This window comes from Pseudorca crassidens, chromosome 6 (assembly GCF_039906515.1).
Source record: "Pseudorca crassidens isolate mPseCra1 chromosome 6, mPseCra1.hap1, whole genome shotgun sequence".
Taxonomy (NCBI): Eukaryota; Metazoa; Chordata; class Mammalia; order Artiodactyla; family Delphinidae; genus Pseudorca; species Pseudorca crassidens.
Window position 1 is genome coordinate 625596 of NC_090301.1, and position 12828 is coordinate 638423.

At 48.5% G+C, this 12828-nt stretch overlaps 1 protein-coding gene across 7 annotated transcripts in view; it reads left to right on the forward strand.

Annotated features, from left to right (window-relative positions):
- The window catches only part of HDLBP (high density lipoprotein binding protein), a 67815-nt gene that overhangs the window by 23812 nt on the left and 31175 nt on the right, over nt 1–12828 (forward strand). The window contains exon 1 of one of the 7 annotated variants that reach the window (XM_067739966.1): nt 8153–8286. The exons of the other annotated variants lie outside the window; for them this stretch is intronic. The gene's annotated coding sequence lies outside the window, so the exon portion shown is untranslated. Of the gene's footprint in view, nt 1–8152; nt 8287–12828 lie in introns of those variants that run through there. 7 annotated transcript variants of the gene reach the window in all.

Genomic DNA, 12828 nt, shown 5'->3' on the forward strand with positions numbered 1-12828 from the left:
TTGTAAAATTAACGTGCTAGAGTATTCATTTAGTGGAACGTGGCGATGTGTTGTTCATTTAGTGGAATTAAACACTAATATCCCCAAACAGTGGGATACCTACTGTAGAGCAGACTATCTTCCTTGATCTTTTTAACAATTTACAAAGCCCTCAGAAGTTGATAGAGGTGGGAAATGTAGAAAGTCAGAGCATAAGCAACCAGCCAGGGTGACCCAAGTAGTATCTGGCAAGATTCTGAACGTAGGTGTCCTGACGACAGGTGTGGTGTTAATTACACAGTCTCTTCGCGCTAGAGACACCTGTCATGACTTAGCTAAAACTTAGTTGTTACCTATTTTCACGTTATGGAGAAATACATGTCATTGAAGAAAATTCTAAGTTACCCTTTCTGTCACTTCCTGAAAAGAAGTGACGCTGATAGAATTAGTGGAGAAAGAATCAAGCCAGGTAAAGGAAAACATGGACCACAGGTATTTGTTTCGCTCTCGTCTGAACTTGTACTACTATATTTGGGGGGAACAAAGCTGCTGAGTTGAACATACATATGGTAATAAACACTATCTCTGAGCCAAAGAAAGGAACCTAGTTTTTAGGTGTTCAGTATTCGAATGCACTACCAGTCAACGTGGGTCGACACTACAGTTTATATTTATAGCTACATATAAATAAGCTTAATCACAGAAGGAGTTTACTAGTATGTCTCAGCTCTCAAGAAGGATGCAGGGGCTTCCCTGGTGGCGCAGCGGTCGAGAGTCCGCCTGCCGACGCAGGGGACGCGGGTTCGTGCCCCAGTCCGGGAGGATCCCACATGCCGCGGAGCGGCTGGGCCCGTGAGCCACGGCCGCTGAGCCTGCGCGTCCGGAGCCTGTGCTCCGCAACGGGAGAGGCCACAGCGGTGAGAGGCCCGCGTACCGCAGAAAAAAAAAAGGATGAAGGCATACTCTTTGCCCAAACCTGAGCACCACACAGTGTGGGAGAGCAAACTGTGCTCCACACCCCCGCCCTTAGCACCAGTCTCCCACAGGGTGGCAGGACTGCCGAGGGAGTATCAGACCTGAGCACTCCCACAGCCCCAGCGATGCCCCCGACCCCCATCAACGTGACCCTGCTTGGAGGGGTTCCTGTCAGGTAGGTAGGTAAAGCACAGAGGGTAAGTAGCCTAGGTTACACACCTCAGTTTGTCTGTCCATGTTCATTGACAGATTGTTTACAGTTGTTGGCTGTGATGTGGTTCTTGTATATGCTCCTGTAGCATATATCTAGAAGTGAGGGGGTTCGCTCACAGTATTTGCATCTCAAGCCTTAACTGGCCTTGTGAGTGGTGTGAGGTAAGGACTTAGGTTTTTCTTATGTAAATAATCAGTTTTGCCGGAGGCATTGATTGTGTAGTCCATGCAGGAGGTCACCTCTAATGAGTCTGTCTGTTATGCCCACATCTGGGCTTTCTCACCTGCTCCTGCACAAGCACACACTGCCTGAATTACTGCAGCTGAAAATCTTGGATTGGGGAGGGCACATCCTCCCCACCTTGTTTTCCTCAGCGTTGTCTGTGGCCCTTGATCTTCTGTATAAAAGTTGTTGTATACATATAAATTAAATATTTTGTATAAATGTATATAGAAATATTGTATAAATGAAAATTGTGTAAAATCTGGTTATAAAATTATACACACATGTGCATGCCTCTCTTGGGATTTAAGTTGCATTTGCATTGAATTTCTAGTCTAAGAGAATTGCACTCTGTATGATTAAGTCTTCCTATATAGGTGAACGTGGCATTTCTCCACTTATTTTGGTCTTTCCTGTATTTTGACAAAGGTTTTTACAATACTCTCCATAAATTCTACTTTCCCATTAATTTATTTCTAATAGTTGCTGGTGTTCTGGAACATAATTGATTTTGCGTTCTGGTCTTGTTTCCAAAAAACCTACAAACTCTTTAGTTAGTTCTAATAGTGCATTTATAGGTTCTCCTGGATCTTGTACTTGGACAGTTATATTGTCTGTGAACGCTGGCAGTTTGTTTGTTTGTTTGTTTGCAGTACGCGGGCCTCTCACTGCTGTGGCCTCACCCGTTGCGGAGCACACGCGCAGGCTCAGCGGCCATGGCTCACGGGCCCAGCCGCTTCGCGGCATGTGGGATCCTCCCGAACCGGGGCACGAACCCGTGTCCCCTGCATCGGCAGGCGGACTCTCAACCACTGCGCCACCAGGGAAGCCGACGCTGGCAGTTTTGTTTCCAATCCTCATACGTTCCATTTTCCTGCCTTACTGCCCTGGTTAGAATCTCTAGTGTAGGTTTGAATAGAAAATGCTCAGTGCAACCAGCCTTCCTCATGATCCCAATATGAATGCTTCTAATGAGGACTCTTGGTAGGTGCCCATCATGGAGTTAGGGAATGTGTCCTTGTATTCCTGTTTTATCAGGAATGGGTAATCTATATCATGTTCTTCATTTGAATGTTTTTGAGATGATCAGATCTTCTTGTTCCAGCGCTAATAATGTGGTGAATTACTTTATTTTTCTGATATTGTACCACCTTGCATAACTGGATTAAACTTGACTTTATCATTATATATTACGTATTTGTTTTTACATCTCTGGATCAGTTTGCTAGATTATTTTAGGCTTTTGCTTTTAAGTACCTAGATGAAATTCACATATTCTTTTCCCCTGCTACCCTTGTCTGGGAGGTATTAAATTTCCCTGGCTTTAAGTGAGTTGGGAAGACAGTCTCTTGGGGCTTCCTTACAAAACCATCTGGGCCTGCCTTTTTGTTGTGATTTTTATATTTGTTTCTTCAAATATTGGAGAGTTGGTTATTTAAACTTTCCATTTCTAACAGACTCAGTTTGGGTAACTTACTTTTCTAGAAATTGCCTATTTCATCTAAGTTTTTGATAATACTTTTCTCAGTAGAATTCTTGTATGATGTTTCAAAGTCTCTATTTTAGTTATAGTTTTTGACCCACTTCGAATTCTTAGTATTGCCTATTTTTACCTATTCTCTTTTTTTATTGATCATTTCTGCCAGAGATCTAACTAGTCTTTTTAGATTTAGCTCAGTTTATTTTCTGTGGTATATGTCTTTTACTTCATTGATTTCTTATCTTTATTTCTATTTTCTTTAGTTTTATTCTGTGGCTTTTCTAATTTTAGAAGAGGGTGACTAGCTAATTTTTACATTTTCCTCTTCACTAATACGATGACTAAGATTATAGATTTGTCTCAAGTAACACTCTGGCTTCATTCTACAAGTTTGGATATATAACTGCTTTATTCTAAATATTTTCAGATTTCTTCTTTGACCCATGAGTTATTTAGGAGCAAGTTTTAAACTTTCCAGGATTTTTTAAATTTTAACGTGACTTCTAATTAATTGTGTTATGATCACAGAATGTTTATTAATTTTTTGTCATTTGTTGGAAAAAAACTGGGGGGGGGCCTTAGCTCCTGACCAATTTTTGTAAAAGTTCGATGTACACTTGCAAAGAATGTGCTTTCTAATCGCTGGGCAAAGGATTGTATACGCCCAGTAAGGCAGGTCTGAATTGCTTTGCTTTAACTCTGTGCATTTTTCATCTCCGTACTCGATGTTACCAAGAGTTGAGTCAGTCTTGCCCTGTAGTCTTGGCTGTAGCAACTCCTAGTAACCTTCAGTTTTTATTTATACATTTGGTAGCTACAGTATTAGATACTGCACATACGCGATCAGAGCTGGCTGAACTTTTTATTCTTGGCCTTCTTTGTTCTTAGCAATGCTTCTTATCCTGCAGTCTGTTTTATCGGAAAATAATATAGATAGCCCAGCTTTAATCTGCTTAGTAGTTGTCTGGAGTACTTTTTCTATCCCTTTACTTTCAATGTCTATGTCCTCATGGTTTGGGATTCTTAAATAGCTTATAGCTGGATTTTGTAACTGGCTAGTTAGTGTATTAACATTAGATTATTGCCACATTGGGATTCATTTCTTCCATTGTATTTTGTGCTTTATTTGCCTTTTAAATTGCTTCTCTTTTACTTCTCTTGCTTCCTATTTTCTTTTTTTCTCTTTTATTTAATAATTAATAATACAGGGCTTCCCTGGTGGCGCAGTGGTTGAGAGTCCGCCTGCCGATGCAGGGGACACGGGTTCGTGCTCCGGTCCGGGAAGATCCCACATGCTGCGGAGCGGCTAGGCCTGTGAGCCATGGCTGCTGAGCCTGTGCGTCCGGAGCCTGTGCTCCACAACGGGAGAGGCCCCAACAGTGAGAGGCCCGCGTACCGCAAAAAAAAAAAAAAAAAAAGTAATACAAAATAACATAATGAATAAGTAATAATGTATATTATATTAAATAAGATAAAGAATTCTAGGGCTTACCAGGTGGTGCATTGGTTAAGAATCCGCCTGCCAATACAGGGGACATGTGTTCCAGCCCAAGTCTGGGAAGATCCCACATGCCGCGGAGCAACTAAGCCCACGTGCCACAACTACTGAAGCCTGTGTGCCTAGAGCCTGTGCTCTGCAACAAGAGAAGCCACTGCAATGAGGAGCCTGTGCACTGTAACGAAGAGTAGCCCCTGCTCGCCGCAACTGAAGAAAGCCCGCGCACATCAACGAAGACCCGATGCAGCCAAAAATAAATAAATAAATGTATTTTTTTTTAAGATAAAGAATTCTAAGTTGACAGTTAACTTTCTTCAGCGTAATTTATAGGTGTTATTTCATTGTCCTCTGGTAGGCATTGTGCTGTGACATGGTCTGCCCCCAGTCTCGTGGTATTCCTTTATAGGTAACCTGTCTTTTCTCTCTAGTTGCTTTTAAGGTCTGCTCTTGTCTTGGTCGTTTTTGAGGTTTCACTGTTCTACACCAAAACGGAGATTAAATTATCCACCTGGCCACCTGTTCTGTCTCTTTTTAGGAGGGGAGGGAAATGTAATATCTTTACATTCTAAAATTTTCTCCATTATTTTTCCAATATTTCTTCTCTGTTCTTTTTTTTTCTTTTTAATATTTATTTGTTTGACTGTGCTGGGTCTTAGTTGCAGTACGCGGGATCTTTTAGTTGCGGCATGCGAACTCTTAGTTGTGGCATGCGTGCGGGATCTAGTTCCCTAACCAGGGATCAAACCCAGGCCCACTGCATTGGGAGCATGGAGTCTTAGCCACTGGACCACCAGGGAAGTCCCTCTTCTCTATTCTTTGTATTTGCCTCCTGTGGACTGCCTATTAGACATGTGTTGGACTTCCTCATCCTTGTATCTGAGGTTCTTAACCTCTCTAATTTGTTCCATCTCTTGATTTTTTTTTTAATTGTAAACTTTATGTCTTATGTTTCTAGTCGCTTTAAATTTTTTTTTAATAGCCTCTGATAGTTCTGTAACCTGGAGTTCTTAAGTCTAATCATCTTTCAGTCTTAGTTTTTGAACTTTGGACTTTAAGCTTCTCTACAGTGTTGGTAGATCTGTGGGTGTCCTTTGCAGCCTGGGTGTGAGGTTCATTCCCTCCCAGGTGGGGTTGCTTTCTGTTTTGTTAATTTCTAGGTTTGGGCTAGGCCTTGGACAAATGGGGCTGTAGGAATTTGAGCCCTAAACCTTTATTGAACCTTAATTAAACTAGTGCATGGTTGCTAGTACTCGAGAGGGGTTTCCATCTCCCAACACTGGCCAGTGGGGAAACGTCCTGTAGTCTCTCTATGCTAGTGGGCCAGAACCTACCTTCTGTTGAGGGTTAGTTTTTGGGGGGATCGTGGCTTTAAGTGTGTGTGGGGGGATATATCTATTCTAACCTTTTACCTTGAGGAGCCCCAAAGCTTCTCCCCTGTGCCCTTGAACACTGAAAACCCAAATGTTACATACTGCTGTTCTCCTTTTGAGGCAGCCATAAGGGGTTTGCATATTATTTTGTGTGAATATTGCTGGACCCAGATATCTCAAAATTTGCCTCTGCAGACTGTTAGTTTCAATGTAGTAAAGCTTGCTGGGAAGGAAAGCCGGTTGTAACTATCAGCACAAAAGCATCCTGAGATGGTTTGTAGCACAAATTTAACATTTGATTTTATCATATCTTTTGTTAATTATATGTTGTTGTTGTTTTACAGTTTTTTAAAAAATTTATTTTTGGCTGTGTTGGGTCTTCGTTGTGGTGCGCCGGCTTCTCATTGTGGTGGCTTCTCTTGTTGCGGAGCACAGGCTCTAGGCGCGCGGGCTTCACTAGTTGCAGTGCGTGGGCTCAGTAGTTGTGGCGCACGGGCTTAGTTGCTCCGCGGCATGTGGGATCTTCCCGGACCAGGGCTCGAACCTGTGTCCGCTGCATTGGCAGGCGGATTCTTAACCACTGTGTCACCAGGGAAGCCCTAATTATATGTTTTTAACCATCTCTTTCAAGGCATCCTGTGCACCAGGTACTCTGTGAGCTTCTCCTGTGGTGACTTCCTAGCTTCCTTGGAAGTTCCTTGACAGTGGACCTGCCTACTTTTTCTGAATCCCTCCCTTCTTCCTCCCTTCTCAGACCCCTCTGTAGTGCTGAGCCCTCAAAAACAAAAAATAACAAAACACACTTGTCGGAGTTGCTGGTTGGTTAATCCGCATGGAAAGACTACCTCCAAACTTCAGTGATAACATAGGAAGGGATGCTTACAGAGATTCTTCCAAGTCTAAGGAGGTGCCACCTTGCCCAGGTACCATCCTGGTGACTTAAGGTACAGCTTTGATGACAGTGTCCTCAGCTCCATGGTTTCTTCCCCCAGTGATGTCATGAAGTGCTGTCATATTCTGTCAGCTGTGATGGGCTTCTCCCCAGCCTTCACCTTGTACATGCAGTTGCCTACTTGACATCCCCACTTGGCCATCCAGTGGGCATGTCAGATGGCATATCCGAGTTTTTGCATCACACTTCCCCTTACCAATCTAGGCTTCCTTCAGTCTCTCCATCTCAGTGAGGGCAGCCAGGAACCACCCTGCCGTTCTTTTTTTTTAATGTTTATTTTTTAATTTTTTCTCATTAGTCTCCCTGCTGTTCTTGACTTCTGTCATTCCCCGTGTCCAGTTAATAAGAAACTTCTGGTGCTACCGTTGGAATCTGTCCACTTGGTGCATCTGCCATTGCCAACCACAATGGAAAGCCATTGTCACCTTTAGACTGAACAACTGCTGTGGCCCTGCCCCGCCCCCCCTCTCCATGTGTACATACTTTGACAGTGTTCCACTGAAAGGAATACCCAGGTCCTGCCTTCTCCCCCTCAACTACCCCCCACCCCCCGCCCAGCTTCCCATCATCCTGAGCAACACGTGTATCATGGCCGCAGGCGAGCTGACCTGTCCCTGGGGGTCCTCTCTACCCTGACCTCGCCTTCCCAGTCCTGCCAGCGCCCCGGCTCATGCCTTGTCCCCAGTGTGTGGTGCACTTCTGTATGTCATGTAGGATTCTACTCATGGGCTGCTTCATCAGAGGTGCAAATCCCTCCACTAGGCCTGTACCCTTATAAAAAAAAAAAAAAAAAGAAGGAAACCGAGGCCCTTGTCAGATATTACACAAGGAATGCAGACCTGGCTTGTCTGCAAGCCATTCTCACCCACCAGGGTGGACGACCCTTGAGGGCAGGGGCTCTGTTCTGCTCCTCTTGTTTGTTTAGGCTGTGAGGCTGGAGGCACAGCTGTAGGAGTGGAGTCCTTAAAAAAGGGGTCTACAATTTTTAAGGGAATTAAACTGGTAGCCAAGGAGTAGAGTAGGGATATTTTATAGACGGGAAGGACACAAGGTGCAGAACCGCAGGCGAGTGCGCCAGTGGAAATCTGTGCTCCGAACTTTGGGGGCATGGGGTATGTTTCCACGCGAGTTTATTAGGCCAGCTTGTCCAGCTATTGGAAGTTGTAGATGGTTGGGGCCAGCAGTTAATTTCCTTTGTGTTGTACCTCGAGGTGTCTTGTTTCTTTTTGGGGTGGGGAGGCGGTATTGGGGACCTCAATGCTAGAGCTGCAGTCCCTCCCGCCTTCGCTTTATGAAGGTGGAGACTGATTTCCCAACTCCCCGACACCCCCCACCCCCCAGTAAAAGGCTCCCGAGCCCCCGGGGAGTTAGGTGCTGTAGGAGCAGCGGGCGGGCGGGGGCGCGGCGTTGGCCGGCGGGCGGGGCGGCCGTGGTCTGACGTGTCCGGGCGGGATTGGAGCCGCCGCCCTATATAGCCGCGGGGGCCCGGGCGCCGGCCTGGAGGGAGCCAGCCTAGAGGGAGCGAGCGAGCGAAGGTCCCGGCTTCTTCCGCGGCGAGCGGACGGACGACGGACGGACGGACGGGTGCACCGCGGGGTGAGCAGGCCGGGGCGGGCGGCGCGGGCCGGGGTGCCGGGCGGCGGGCGGCGCGGGGAAGTTGGGGCGCCGGGCTGCCGACGTGGAGCCCCGGGCGGGGGGAGGGGGCCGGGGCCGCCTTTTGCCCCAGCGCCCCCAAGCCGATACTCCCCCAGCCAGCACAGCCACCCTCCCCCCGCGGGCGCCCCCCTGACCGGTCGGGGGTGGGGGGGCGGCTACGTGTCACCACTGCGCATGGGCCGCGGCGCTGGCACGGGAGGAGTGAGAAACTTTCCCGAGTGCCGCGGCGCCGGCTCTGCGCAGCCCACCGCCCCGCCGAGCAGCCCCCAAACCCCAGTCCGGGTCCCGCTCCCTCCGCGCGCCCGCCGCTGAGGTGGGGGGGGCCGACCTGGGCCCAGGTCGGTGACGTTGGCGGCCGGGCCCTGCCCCCTCCCCCTCCTGCTCCGGCAGGGGCGCCCCTCCCCCCAGCTTGGCCGGCCGGAGGGGGCAGGGGCGGGGGCCTGTCCCGCAGGGCATCCTTGGCGGTGGGGCTGGACGGGACGGCGGCACGGGGCCCAGGCAGGCCGGGCCTCACCTCCACTTGCTGCCGCCTGCGTGGTCGGCCGGGCCCTGCTGCCCTCCTCGGGGCTGGAGCGCAACTTGGATGTGCCCCAGGGTCCACGGACGAAAAATGCATTACGGAAAAGTACCGAATTTGGATGAAAGGCGGGGAGGCCCAGCGCGTTGCTGCCCCTTTAAGCCTTTCCCCGCCCGCGGGCTCGCGTGGCCTGTGGGAGGGCCTTGCTGAGGTGGCATCTGCGAAAGTTCCTCCTGCAGGATGGGTGCCGACTTCCAGAACTTGGTGAAACGCACAAATGCCCAGCCGTGTAGACTTTGTGCGGGTGGCCTTATATTTATGCTTTGTGATCTCGCAGCCATCGGGATTTTATGTTCGTATTCTCAGTTGGTTTGTGGGTCTTGAGAAGGACTTTGAAATTTTTTTTTTCCTTACAAGCTTGCTGTGGGGATAAAAGTAAATAATTTCAACTTTGGAAGAAGAGGACAGAGGTCCTGGGTTTCCTGGTGGTTTTTTGATACCCTGCATACTCAGTCTTGTCTAGTAGGTAAACAAAGCACTGAGATCTCATTAGTTGACTGAGATAAAATTCTTCCTGGACTACTACTCATGAGTTCTCTTTGCAAAAGACTTGCTCTTTTGAATATGTAATTGGCAAAACATTACAAGGGAATCAACTTATATTTCCTTGTTTATAGGCAAAAAAGTAAAATTCTTCATTTAATCTGTTGTACATTTGTTAGGACCGAGCTTCAGATGTAAGCCACGTATGCTGTGACTTCACCTGGGCACCCTGGTGCATAACCGTCCATCCTTGTGGGAGTGCCCCCCAGCCGCTGCATCCCACCCTGGGGAGGGGGCGAGTAGGAGAGAAGAGTCTTTGCTTCTGTCTAGCCTTCTTCCTTTGGTTCTAGTTCTTTCTTACATAGTTGTATTTTAAAATGTGTTTTTTTTACTGTGGGTATTTATACTCTGAGAAACAAGACTTAAAGTCCAGGTTGAGAAGAGTTTGAGATTTGCATTGGGTGGATCTGAATGCTTGCATGGAAAGTAGTTGAGAGCAACCAAAACGATGAAGGGACTAGGGCATCTTGGGAATCACTGAAGGGGGCTGGAGAATGGGCTGAAGGAGTACCTGAAGTACTCCTTCACATACCTGAAGGAGTCTTGTAGGAAAGATGGACTTGTTCTCTGTGGCAAGAAGGGGGAAGAAGGAGCAGATCTGGGCCCGACCTCAAGCCACCTGTCCTGACAGCTACACAGTGATGGAGAAGCAGCAGAGCCTGGGCCCCCAGGGAAGGCTGTGTGGCTCCTGTTCCCCGGCTTATTCAGAGAGTGGGAGAGAGTCGTCGCTGAGGTCCCTTTTGGTCCTGATTTGAGCAGCTGTATTCAACTAAGGGAGGAGCTGTGATAGCAAATGTTTGGTCTCTGCTCCTCAGGAGGAGGCCTGGGTAAGGTCTCCTGGGACTGATGGCCAGTAGGGAAGACGGGGTAGGGAGCACACACGCCTGGATGGGCGTGAGGTTGTTGAAAGATCTCCGAGGGGTGGGCGTAGCGCTGTGGGGGACGGTTTCTTAGGTGCTGCTTTGTTGAACTGGCGGCAGGTTGACAGTAGGGCTGGGGGCACGGGAGGAGGACTGGTGCTGGCCTTTTATAAGATCTACCCCAGCGCCTCAGGTAGGTCTCAGGTCTGCACTTACACATGGATCAGCAGATCGGTTTTAAAATGGATTCTTTAGAGACAGGAGTTTGAGAAGTTTATGAGAAAAGCAACACCCTAATTTGATCATATCACACCCTCGATGTTCACCTGTGGCTCGCTGTGATCCATTCATTCCAGCTGGGAGAAACTGCCGTTTGAAATCTGGAAACTAGAGACTAGTGTGTCCTGTCCAACCAGCCTGGAGTTTTCTGTAGGTCCACCCTCCGCCCTTAGCTGCCTGAGGGCCTGTGCACACATGGGGGCGTTAGAGGCTCTGCCGGTTGGGCTGTATTGAAGCCCCTTTCTTGAGCCAGTGAGGAATGCGGGGCTCAGTAGAAAGGCTCACCGGAACTGACTCGTGCTGCATGTGGGAGCTGGCTCAGAAGGGAGCCTCAGGAGCTCCTCCCCTCTTGTGTGTGACGCCAGGTGCAGGGTGGGGGCTTCTCGTCAGAAATCTGTGGCTGGAGCGGACGTGGACAGTGGCTGCACTGCGCGGGCTTACCTCGTAGCTGTCACTGGGCACTGAAGACTTGCCTGTCCAAGAAAGCAAGAGGACTGGTCAGTTAGGAGCACAGAGAAGATGGTGTGGGCGTCATGGTGGTCACGTGGGTGAATGCAGCTTCTTAGAGAGTGGGTGTCAGTGGGTTTTGATAAGGGATGTCGGCACCTGGCGTGGGAGGCTGTTCAGGTCGCAGGTCAGCAGTCAAGAGTTGCCAGGAGAGCGGGGCAGATGCCTGGGTCCTGGCTTCCCGTTGGCGCTTTGACCTGGAGCACTGCCATCCTGTTCCTAGACGGGCTAAGTGTGGGCCCCCTGGACACTGGGAACCCCGAGGCGGGCTCACCTTTTCCACCCCGTCAGGACCCACGCGTGGATGTGCTACTCTGACAGTCTGGTTGAATGGAAAGGGTTTCTTTCTTCCTTGCCTTAGTCACTGAGACTTGCGATTAGAATGCGTTGGAGGCAAACTCTTAAATAAAATAGTCTCGGTCAGTTTGTCTCCACCTTCTCCACTTGGGTCTCAGGTGCCTTTGTGTGTTTGGTGGGACTGGGGCCCCAGAGCGGGTCTGGCCTCTGGCTCATAGTACTTCCCCCATGTGACTCAAGCCCCTACATTGAGAGATTTTTTTTTTTTTTTATACCACTGGTTCATGTCCCCAGCTGGGACATTTGAGACCCCACTGAGGCACCCCTGACTGCCATGAACCGTCTTCCTAGCTCCTGAACCACGCTTGTATTATGGGCAAGAACTTGGGGGTGTTACTCTCCAGTGAGGTAGAGTATTCTTGTTACTGATGGGAATTCTCCCATTTTAGCCCATGCCTCACCACTGTCATAATGTCTCCCTCATCAAGCGCACGTGGTGCGGCTGGTAACCTGCCTGGCAGCCTCACTGTCCTGAAGTCCCCCAAGGCAAGGTGACCCACCCCTTTTCCTTGGTCCTTTCAAGCTGGCCTTTGAAGGTCCTTTCCAGCCCTGCTATTTTATGGCCTGGTCTCTAAATCCCCAGTAGATTAGAAGGGACCGAAGAACTTTTATAGGCTAACAGCAAGAAGAACAAAGTAACTACAAAATACACAGGGAACTCTTAAAGACAGTAGCCCTCAGTCACCCTAAAAAGCTCTGGAGCCCCCAAGGTCCACAGTCTGTTCTAGATCATGACACAGTGTTGCAGACCTTTTTTCTTCTGGCTCAGCATAGATTAATAAGAGGAATACAGGAAAAATTACTCGCCACATAGCAGAACAAACATCAGTTTTGTGATAATTTTACTTCAAAATGGTTACATGTAAAAGGGATACACTTACGGGATTCCCTTGGGTCCCTGGAAAAGTTGCAAGTTGCCCTCTAGAAGTTCCAGATGGTTCAGGTTTTACCGTAATATGTTTGTTTGAAGCTAATGGCCTAGGGGCTTCCTTGGTGGCGCAGTGGTTAAGAGTCCGCCTGCCAATGCAGGGGACACGGGTTTGAGCTCTGGTCCGGGAAGATCCCACATGCTGTGGAGGAACTGAGCCCGTGCGCCACAACCAGTGAGCCTGCACTCTAGAGCCCGCGAGCCACAACTACCAAGCTCGTGCGCCTAGAGCCCGTGCTCCACAAGAGAAGCCACTGCGATGAGAAGCCCGCGCACAGCAACAGAGACCCAATGCAACCAAAAATAAATAATAAATTAATTTAAAAAAAAAGAAGAAGCTAATGGCCTAGTGAAAGGGTTCCTTCCATTTTTTCCCCCCAAGCAATTTGCCTAATATTGGTATTAGTAGCCAAAGTGTAAGTAATACTTTG